At 46.4% G+C, this 11758-nt stretch overlaps 1 long non-coding RNA gene across 1 annotated transcript in view; it reads left to right on the top strand.

Moving 5' to 3' along the window:
* The first annotated feature begins 11267 nt into the window (after positions 1 to 11267).
* The window catches only part of LOC108801858, a 113297-nt gene continuing 112806 nt past the window's right edge, over positions 11268 to 11758 (top strand). Inside the window, exon 1 of the long non-coding RNA XR_001942175.1 lies at positions 11268 to 11441. This is a non-coding gene — a long non-coding RNA (uncharacterized LOC108801858). The remainder of the gene's footprint in view (positions 11442 to 11758) is intronic.

Here is an 11758-nt window from a genome sequence, read left to right as displayed (position 1 = left end):
CAATAAGAGCTACAGTATGAGGAAGAAAGCAGGTATAAGAAGGGGGGAGCAGAAGAGCCCATATCCGGTTTAGGAATGCGGAGCTCTCAGACATGGACCCGTCTAGGTCCACGTGGACCGTAAGGATGCGTCGTGGATGCCTGTGGCGGTCAGTAGGGTGGTTGCAGGTCTCTAAGTTCTCGTTAATGGTGTGATCCCCGACTATGGTATGATGTGTCACTCCACCATTAGCCCACCATATTATTACAGAGCCCGAAAGGCATCACATTATATTCAAATAATCCGTACCGGGTACGGAATGCTGTCTTCCATTCGTCACCTGGTTTTATGCGTATGAGGTTATACGCCCCCTTAAGGTCGAGTTTGGTGAAAAGGGTGGCGTTTTGGAGTCTTTCGATTAGTTCTGTAATCAAGGGCAGAGGGTACCTGTTTTTGCGGGTGATTTTGTTTAGTTCCCGGTAATCTATAATAGGCCGAAGACTTTGGTCCTTGTTTCGGACAAAGAACATTCCTGCCCCGGCTGGGGACGTGGACGCAGAGATGAACCCCTTTTTGAGATTTTCCTCAAGATACTCCTTGAGGTGTTGCAACTCTGGTCCCGATAAGGGGCATACTCTCCCTACAGGTATGGCACTACCTGGTAGCAAGTCAATAGGACAGTCATATGGCCTATGGGGAGGTAGAGAATCCGCATTTTTCTTGCAGAATACATCAGCAAAGTCTGCGTATGGGGTTGGAATCAACCCCGCACTCAGCTGAAAAACGGGCGTGATGGGATAGCATGACTGCTTACAGTAAGTGGATTCGAGTAGGGGGGTGTTCTTTACCCAATCAAAGATAGACTGATGTTGTTTTAGCCATGGTAACCCCAGAATAACGGAAAAAAGAGGTGAGGGGATGACATCGAAAGAGAGGTGCTCAATGTGATTGTGGGGGGACACAACAAGGAGCGGCAAGGTTTCATAAGCTATAGGGCCTGATGCCAGTGAGGTACCATCAATAACACTGACAGAGAGAGGCGTAGATTTCTTTTGCAAAGGGATTTTATTGAGGTTAACCAGTTTAGCATCAATAAAGTTTCCGCACGCTCCCGAATCCACCATGGCTTCAACGGAAATGTGTTGTTGATACCACTGCAAAGTTAAAAGAATAGTTAGGTAACGGTTTGAAGGGAGGTTGTCTGGATGCAATTTACAAAATTACACAAATGGGAAGCGTTGGTCGGAGAGTCTCGGGATGCAGCCCATCTGAAAATGTGTCTACTGGAGGTAAGCTACCTGTACTCTGTGTCTCCACAAATCCCCTCGGACCCTGGACCGCTTTTCCGGAACATTGAGACCCTTTACGTTCCAGGATAAGAATTTAGTGGGGAGCGACGCTGTCGTTTTATCCACCCGGTGTGCCATGTCTGTCAGCTGAAAGGGAGACAAGTAGAGGTAAGAGGAAGAAGCCTGTACAGAAAAGGGAAAGAAGGGTCAAAGGAGGGAGACGGCAGAGAAGTAAGGTCGGAGAGTAGGTGGCTCAGGGGCGGGGAGGGAGGGATAGGGCAGTTGCCCACACTAAGTAGGTAGACGTATTAAACAGGGCAGAGACAAAAACAAAACAAAAAACAGGTATTGAGTGCTAAAACAATCTGAGAAAAGAAATCTAAGTGGGGGAGTGTAAAGCAAGGAAGCGCAACGAGATGCTCCCGTGCTACCCATCTCAGGGAGCTAACCCCGTTATGTGGCACCCAAACTAGTAATCGACCTTGACAGGTGGATTATGGCCGCCAGGTCTCTTAGGCCTAGTCAACAGTATCTCAAAAACATTTCAACCATTAAGAAAACAGTATAACAGAAAAACCGTATTACCTCCTCTTCTCTCCCCCCAGTGCTAGTTAACCTCCCGTCCGAGTCAGCCTCCCCTTAAGGCAACCGGACCGCAGGGGTGGCTCGAGGTCCAGGAGTAGGAGTGAACCTCCCGGGCGTCGAGTCATGCGGCAGGTGACAGCCAGCGCAGAGAAAGGCCCGGCTGCACAGGCAGGGCGGCCTGGCACCATATAGTTGGTAACAAACAAGACACCCCTCATAGTGCTACAGTGATGTGCAAGGCTGTCGGCCTGTGTGTCATTGTAGGGTGTGGGGAGTGTACAGAAGTAACCCGACCCCCACTAACAAACAATGGATACAAATCAGTCGTACATATCTTAGTTATAGCAGAGGCTTGACCCGGTGATGTTGCTAGTCGATCCAAAGAAACCTGCAATGGAAAGGGTTATAAAACATGCATCCACAGTAGGTCAAGCATGTGTACTAGTGGGACGTGAGCGTCTGTAAGGAGGCCCAGGGATCAATACAATCTATAAGGATACGACTGGAACCACAAGACTGAGGGGGGTTTGGTGGGAGAGGGTCAGCAGACTGGAACGGTGAGCAGGGGTGGTTACAGGTGGCCGGAGTCGGATTGGGAGGACAATCCGGTGGTTCCAAAAGTTCTCGGAGGGAAGAGGAGGAGTATAGTGGGGACCAACCGTCCAAATCCAGTCCTAGGGTTCATGGGTCAGTAGATGATCCTGTATCGCACCGGTAGGTCCTTTCTCATCCGGGTGAGGCTCTGGCCTGGCATCCTCGTCATGGCTTTAACCAGGACGCTGCGAAAGTCATTGGAAAGAAAAAAAGCAAAAAACAAATAAGTAGCCTCAGTCACCCTGGTCTCCAGGCCAGTGATCGCCTGGGCCACCCCCTCTATTTCCCTGCGCAGAGTCCCCTCTACCTGTTGAGCGAGGCGATTCACGTCCTCCTTCGTGGCCAGAGACTGCAGGAGCACCCGGATGTCATCACTGAGCAGGGCGGTCAAGGCCGGAGACATCTGCGGGACGTCATCTGCATGTTGCGGGGTTGGGACCAGCAATCTCGGCGACCGAATGGGTGAGTGGTCAGACGCTGAGGACTCCGCGGGCGAGAGGGCTGTAGCCGGTGCCGCCGGGCTCTGTCGGGGAAGACGCGTCCCGTGGGAAGCAAGATGGCCGATTAACTCCATGTGCGCTGGAGCGGCCGCCTGGGATCTCGTGGTCGTGGGAGAGAAGTAACCAGGTATGGTCCTCCGGGTGGTCTTCGTGGTTGATCTGCGGGACCTCCGGGTGCCGTACATGTAGAGCAGCGGGAGTAAACTGCAGTCAGTGAGTGGTAAAAGGTAGATTAGGGAGCAGAGCTCAGCACACACACGTCTCTACGGCTCCATTGCTTGGCCACGCCCCCAAGCCAAGATAGTTTAATGGCAATGGTAGGTCAGAGTAGGAGGAGTTTTCCATTCTTGCTGCTGGTGGGTGTGAGGTCAACCATGCATAGCAAACAAGCTGCTCTATTAAGCTCTTTTTATTATGACAGCAATTATGAATGTAAATTAAAAAACTAGTAATAATGAGGAGGTCACAATGTTTTTCCCACTGGGATGCTTTATGATATATCACATACTGTGTAACAGTATGTCCAAAATTGTGTCTGGCTGGCCATTGCATAGTCTTTGCTTATACATATTGGACACAGCAATTAATATATCATCGATCAAAACAGAAAAAAATTTCCACGCTGTGGATACTTGCCTGATTGCAATGCTGTGCTTCCTATTCCTACAGTTTGGACTTGGCCTGATGCTCTGAGGACTAGATAAAAAAGTGTTCCTAAACCAATCCCTGCAACTACTACTTTGAAGAATATTTTTATTATGATTGAAAAAAATGGCAAATGCCTCTGCATCAATTGATCCTTGCACACCCTAACCTTCACTGCCCCTAAATTGCCATGAGTACGGCAACCAACACCACCATTGAAAACTGTTGACTTTAAGGCCATCTCCTCCCCATCACATTCCAAATGTTGAGGAATTTTAAATCTTTATTAAATAACAAATACCTACCTGCACTAAAATACATACCTGTATTTTAGTACTTTCTAGCCCTTTTTAGCTACTCACGCCCCAGAATGCTGCCAACGCTACAAAGTACCATATAATTAGGGCTGGATTAAGAGCAGCACGGGCCTGGTGCAGAGGATTTTGGTGGGCCTTTTTATGGAAATGGCGACAGTGTTATGGAAATTTGCTTGGGCTGAGCGCACAAATCCACGCCACGCTAAAAGGTGTACTTTCAGCATCAAAGTGCGCCAAGCACAAACAATTCTGTCATGCTTAAAGCATGTTGTGTTAAGCTCTTTCGTATAAGGAAAGGCAATGCTTCTGTTGGTAGAGTCAAGACAAGGTGTTGTTTCAAGAGGGAGTTTCTGTGTTCAAGTGTCCCCTGACCACTAGCTCCGTTTATTTATATAGGCAACAAAAGGGGTAACAACAGAAAAGGGGCGGCCCCGACACAGCCTACCATTTCCTCCCTGCACAATGACATCACAGGAAGCGACAACAGAAAAGGGGAGGAGGGCACCCACGTGCATGAGCAGAGAAGTGCACATGACTAGAGATGGGAAAGTCGGCTGACAAGCAAGTGAACCGAAGCTCAGGAGCTGTCTGAACCTTCATAGAAGATCTGAATCCGAGGACTCTGATTCAGAGAAGGGTGTCAGGCAGCTCCTGGGGAACATTGATCCTAACTCTATCAATAAATTTAAGTGAAAAAATATGTTAAGTGAAAAATAAATAAATAAAAACTTAAACCAAAATGTTTTTATTTTTTAGTAAATGTGTAAATCTCCCTGCTGACTGTCCCTTATCACTGCTGCAACCTGCTCATTGAGTTAGTGTATTGTTCTACTGGTGGGGACTCGCCATTCTTTTATCTCAGTAACTCCTCTGATGACTCAGGATTCTTTAACTCAAAGAATTGAATGAGTCTACTAACTAAGTAGAATCATTTGATTCTTTTAACTTGTAGACTCATTCGATTCTTAGACTCCGTGTACTGTGACTCAGAGATGTGATTGGTTGCAGGGGTGGTCTGGGAAGGGAGGGAAGGGGCTGGCCCTAAGATCATGTTACAAGACCTGCTAGAGTCTCTGCTATATGTCACACACTGACACGTCACACAGAGCTGCTTCAAACGGATCAGCTCACTCAGCTGAATCGACTCCACCAGTTCACTGAATAGAATCGATTCAAAAGAACGATTCGTTCATGAGCTGGACATCTCTACACATGACTCACTAGTGTTAAGCGTAGCATTGCAGAAAAGTATTTTAGTTTATATATTCTAGCTTATCATTGGTTAGATCCATTTATGCATAACTTCCTGCCAAGATGTTTATATCTTTATGTGTTTAAGCCTCCCTACGGCCTACTACTCAATCTCCCTATTCCGGAGGGGCCATGGCAGGCGGTTTCGGTTGACTTTATAGTCGATCTCCCGCCTTCCGACGGCCATACCACAATTCTAGTGGCCGTGGACCTCCTCACCAAAATGGCTCATTTCATTCCTCTAAGGAAACTTCCTACTGCCTCCGAAACCGCTGAAGCCCTCACGGGTCAAGTCATCAGACTACACGGTATCCCGAAAACTCTTATCTCAGATAGGGGCTCCCAGTTCATCTCCAAATTCTGGAGCACCCTTTGCTCCAGGTTACAGATCGATCACAGGATGTCGAGTGCGTACCACCCTCAGACCAAGGGGCAGACGGAGAGAATCAACCAAATCCTCGAACAATACATTCGTTGCTACTGCACTCACTTACAGGATGACTGGCTATCGCTTCTTCCGCTGGCAGAGTTCGCTTACAACAATTCATCCAGCTCCACCACGGGTCAACCCCAATTTTTCTCCAACTACGGGTTTCACCCCTCCATCACTCCACAGACACTTCCATCAAACAACCCTGCTACCGAGGATTACTTCCACAGACTTCAGCACACCTCTGGACTCCTCAGGAGTAACATCGAGAAAGCCCAACAGCGACAGAAACGTTACTACGACTTGAGGAGGCGGCAGGCCCTCCATACAAGGTCGGTGACCTGATCTGGCTCTCGACCAAGAATCTTAAGCTTGGTACTCCCGCCAGGAAGTCAATTCCCTGTTTATCGATCCTTTCCCCATTGGAACCGTCATCAACCCAAATGCTGTTCGCCTGGTTCTCCCTCCGGGCCTCCGAATACACCCCACATTCCATGTGTCTCTCCTGAAGCCTCATGTTGCCGACCCGTTCCCGTCGCGGAGACCTACACCGGCTCCTCCGATTACGGTCGGTGACCAGGACGAGTATGAGGTGGAGGCGATACTCGACTCCCGTCGGGTTCGAAGGTGACTTCAGTACCTAATTTGCTGGAAGTCCTACGGTCCACAGGAGGACTCCTGGGAGGATGCTTCTGAGGTTCACGCCCCCTTGCTTGTTCGCAGGTTTCATGCACGGCATCCCACAAGGCCTTCTACCCAAGTGGGTACCATTGGCAGGGGGTACTGTAACGGCTCCCGGCGGCTCACCCATGTGACGTCACGGACACGACGCGGGGTTCCACCCCTGGGCCGCTGACGTCACGCGGCTCCGCCCCCTCCTCCTCTTAAGCCGGAATCTTTCACTTGTCTGGCGTTCCAGCAATCGATGCGGACGCCAGACCTTCACTGGCATCCCAGCACAGTGGAGCCTCTCGACCCTACCTCTCCTCACAGAGCCTTCGCATCCCCTCGCAGTTCGGCTGATCCGTGGCAGGTTTGTGGAAATGAATAAAAGTTTGTCTGATACGGCTGGCTACGGGTCATATCCGCCCTGAATATTACAGGTGTTATAGATACAGAGACAGGGAAGAATGAAGGGGAGGGGGTATAGAGCAGAGAGGAGCCAGCACTTGAGAGATTGCACACTGGCAAATGGGAGCATACATCAATCTTATTGCGAAAATGATCAGTCTGTACAGAGCATAACACAGTATAGTACACAAGTACCGTGCACATATTGTATCTGCACTGTGTATTGTACTGCTTGCATGTGGATTGTTCACAGGTACTGAGTAATGTACCTGTAATCCGATATTCCAGAACAATCCCACTGGAATACCTAATCATAGGCACATTAGTCTTACTAGGAAACATACAGCACACAAAGGGGAGGGGGTGGTGGCTTGGTGCTGGCTGTACCTCCCCCAAAGGAATGCCCATATTTTGAGCTTCACTTACAGTGATTACAATGTGGTCCACTGGGGGATTCACAAATATTATTTTCAGCTTTATTAATAATCCTTATTTAAATATTTCCAGATGTCAGCAACTATAGATTAGCCAATTCACCGAATTTTTGCAAGTACAAAGGATTCTATAGATCACTTCAGGGCAGTTTGCTTTTGACTAAAGCAGTTTTTAGCAAATTCATGCTTGTTTACAAGACAATGATCAATACAAACCTAAAACAGAAAGCTCTGTTTTCTTTTTTATGATTCAGAGAACCCAATCTAAATGATGAGCAGCTAGCCTGTGTAATGTGGTGTTTATTTTAAAGCTTTGACTTTTTCATGAATGCCAATCTACATGGATTAAGATACCCAAGCGTTGCTAAAACACCTTGGAAAGAGTTTTTTTTTATTAGACGTGCAAAGTGTAATAACCAAGCAGAATTCATGTTGCACTAATTTGATAGTTAACAAATTTGGTTGCTGTGAGTAAAGGCAAGCTTACACAACATCAGTGCTCTTTTCAGTACTGTAATAAATACATTGTGTCAATGTGGTTTTTGACATCTTACATATTAACACTTACAAATAGCATTGTTAGTAAGAGAGGAAACACTGTAGACCACCACATTACATTTTCAAAGGACCAATAGGAACATATTCTCTTAATGTTACTTTACTTGCCGGTTAATCAGTAAAGGCTCTACAACAATCTAGTAATATGTTGCTAAACATTATGCACTAGGCTGTGACCAGTAATAAACTGATCACCTTTCCTGTACTGAGCTTTATATGTTAAAAGGAAATATTTATTAAGAATTGCACAATTTTAAAATTGCAAAACTATTTCAGGTGATATCTTCCTACAGTATTTGTAGCCGAAAAAAAACGTTCTTTCTTGAAGAATTTAAGGACACTATTTAAAAAAAAAATACCTCCAGCCCCCTACTCCCTTAATACAGTAAATTGTGATACCTTCCTTGCAGATTGTTACCGTATATACTCGAGTATAAGCCGTCCCGAATATAAGCCGAGGGGGGCACTTTTCACCCAAAAAAATGGGCTGAAAATCTCGGCTTATACTCGAGTCAGCGCCTGGTGTCATCTTACTTACCTCGCCGAGCGTCGCGTCACTGCTGCTCCGGTGGGCGGCGCTCCGAGCGGGGTCATCTGGCAGTCTCCGGGTCCTAATTTAGGTGGCCGGAGACTGCCAGATGACCCCGCTCGGAGCGCCGCCCACCGGAGCAGCAGTGACGCGACGCTCGGCGAGGTAAGTAAGATGACACCAGGCGCTGACTCGAGTATAAGCCGAGATTTTCAGCCCATTTTTTTGGGTGAAAAGTGCCCCCCTCGGCTTATATTCGGGACGGCTTATACTCGAGTCAGCGCCTGGTGTCATCTTACTTACCTCGCCGAGCGTCGCGTCACTGCTGCTCCGGTGGGCGGCGCTCCGAGCGGGGTCATCTGGCAGTCTCCGGGTCCTAATTTAGGTGGCCGGAGACTGCCAGATGACCCCGCTCGGAGCGCCGCCCACCGGAGCAGCAGTGACGCGACGCTCGGCGAGGTAAGTAAGATGACACCAGGCGCTGACTCGAGTATAAGCCGAGATTTTCAGCCCATTTTTTTGGGTGAAAAGTGCCCCCCTCGGCTTATATTCGGGACGGCTTATACTCGAGTCAGCGCCTGGTGTCATCTTACTTACCTCGCCGAGCGTCGCGTCACTGCTGCTCCGGTGGGCGGCGCTCCGAGCGGGGTCATCTGGCAGTCTCCGGGTCCTAATTTAGGTGGCCGGAGACTGCCAGATGACCCCGCTCGGAGCGCCGCCCACCGGAGCAGCAGTGACGCGACGCTCGGCGAGGTAAGTAAGATGACACCAGGCGCTGACTCGAGTATAAGCCGAGGGGGGCACTTTTCACCCAAAAAAATGGGCTGAAAATCTCGGCTTATACTCGAGTATATACGGTACTTACCTCTTCTGACAGCTTTGGCCTGCTGCGCTGTCTTCAGCCCCACCTTCAAAAATGTAGTGCATCCCAAATCACTCACCCAATCATCCAAAAAAAACTTTTCCTAAGCCCTTTTTAACTTTTCTAAATCTGACATCACCCAATCACAATTCCTTTTAAAAGAAAAGCATTTCCTAAATACTTTCGAGTTGAATCTGCCATCACTTGACCCTATCCATAATCCCAATTTTGGAAGTGAAAACTGGTGAACCACCTCTGCAGCCCAGGCTGTTGCCAATTGATCTTATTACAGCCCCTCGCAATGGCATTACCACACCACCCTTGGAGACTTCAGGAACCTGTTAGGACCCCAGCGATGGAGACAATAGGAGATGTTAATATCTATTCTGAAGAGAAGAACCAAGAAGGCTCTGCAATCAAATTGCAATCAAAGTGACCATGAATTTCAGTAACTATTGGGGCATGTCACTTAGTTTTCTTTTTAATTACTGGGGCAATAACCTAGTGGGGGTTATGGACTGGAGCTGGAAGGTAATGTAAGGGCTTTAAGGAAAGCTCTTAAAGTTTGCCAAAAGCTTGCTGAATATAATATTTTTCAGAGTAGTTTATGCGTTCATACTAAACACTGTACTTAGTGTTAAATTGAACTGAAACTACAAAACAAGTATCTTGAAATGCCTGCCTATTCACCTTCTCTATTTTATATGCATATATACAGACCTCAAATAACACTCTATAGGTTTATATGTCTACCATTCCTGCAACATCTTTCATATCGAGCCATTCATTTGTACAGTATTGGGCAAGCTCAGGCAGCTTATTGCACACTGTGATGCCAACCAGTCACATGTGCAGAATTGAGTAACACAATGGCTACTGGGATTGCTGCTAGTGTATTGTGGTGCTCAGTGTGTGCTAAATTAAGGCTGGTTAATATTATCAATCCCCCCAGTTTTCTTTTTTTTATTTGGTATAATTCAATCGCTCTGAAAGTTAGTGCAACATGGTTAAGTATAACACTAAATATAATGTAATTGAAGATGTTTCTCATAACCAGATTTTAAAAAATGTTGTATTGCAAGATAAAAACGTAACTTTCAGCTGTTGTAGAAAAGAACATACATTTTTACTTGAAATGTATACTACAGTGTTAAGCACAGATGAGCAAATGTATTGGTACTTGAAGTGTCATTAAACCCACTGTAACTAGTTCATATGGATTATAAGGTAAAGTAACAGTGGAAGCACACATGAAAATAATTTTCCTAAATACTTGGGGGTGGGTGGGGGGGCATTTGCATTGGGGTTTTTTGCTGCCATAGACCACGGTCACGTGACATGTTCTACTTGCTCCCCACAGCACTGTGAGATTGGGAGAAAAGCAAGCAGGAAACCTCTGATAAAGCCTGCAGACCTCACTGCAGGAATTTTTTTGTGCTCTTCAGTGGCCACACAGAGTCGATTGTTGTAGCCACCTGTTTCCCTAAGTTGGGGAAATTAATTTTGGTAAACAATAACTTTGTGAAATAAATACTTACCTGCAGATACAATGCAACACATTGCTGCTTTATTCTGATAATAAACGGCCAGCGAGACTTTATGTAGGAGCTGCTGCCAATCACACTTTGCAGCTCTCAAGCCTCTGCACTGTGTGTCACTTGTGGTGGCTAGCAGGGTAGAAGAAGCCACTATCAATCATCCCTACAAGTGACCTGCAAGCAGACTCAAATTATCATCTGGGGCAGGGAGCAGGGAATGTAATTTAGCCTGCTGGAGCTGCCTCTCAAGCTAACAAAAAGAATCACATGCTGTGTTTACCAGAGGGGTAAAGAGGAAGTGAACAGCTTTCTCTCAGGTAACTTGAAGAGCATGCACACTGGCTACACAACAGCCAGAGGATTAGCTGCTATAGTGTTGCCACTGACAACAGGAAATTCTGTGGAAATGGGGGATGAACTAATAATTTACTAATAATAAAAGTTATTGGAAGGACATTTTCTGCACAAAGGTACAGAACATAGTTTTAAAGAAAAAGTTACAAAGAAAATGTTTGGGTTTTATTGACACTTTAAAGACATTCTGTTTTACTTAAAAGAACCTTAAGAGTACTTGAAATCTTATCAATACATGCAATAAAATTGAGTTTAACCTTCCTTATGCTATGTATGTTTGGAATAAAGACTAATATATTCACTAACTGTTCTTTATTTTCTATCCTCCTCTAGGACCAGGGCACAGTGGGGGTGATTTTTAACGTGGGAACAGATGATATAACTATCGAAGAGCCAGGGGCCATTGTGAGTGATGGGAAGTATCATGTGGTGCGATTTACCCGTAGTGGTGGTAATGCTACCCTGCAGGTAGACAGCTGGCCGGTGAATGAGAGATACCCTGCAGGTGAGGACAGCCATTATGTAGGAGTTTTGGATACAGTTATCCTGGAAGTGCATGGGACTCCGATTTTTATATTTTAACTGTCTTGTATCCTCAATTTAGTTATATGCTAATGCTAATCGAAATACATTATGGAATTATTTTAACTTTAAAGCTGTTTAAAAAGACCTTCCAGGTCTCTAAAGTATTCAACATTTAGGGCCCTATAAGAGAAGAGTTCCTTTACTCACCTCTCCTGACCCATGTGCCCTACTTCATTCTTTTTCAACAATGCAGCCTCCATCAATGTCCTTGACATTCAACAATTCTAGCTGTGTACA

This window comes from Nanorana parkeri, unplaced genomic scaffold (assembly GCF_000935625.1).
Source record: "Nanorana parkeri isolate BGI_ZX_2015 unplaced genomic scaffold, ASM93562v1 scaffold2534, whole genome shotgun sequence".
In the NCBI taxonomy this organism is placed as follows: domain Eukaryota; kingdom Metazoa; phylum Chordata; class Amphibia; order Anura; family Dicroglossidae; genus Nanorana; species Nanorana parkeri.
This window is presented reverse-complemented; position numbering and strand designations above follow the sequence as displayed.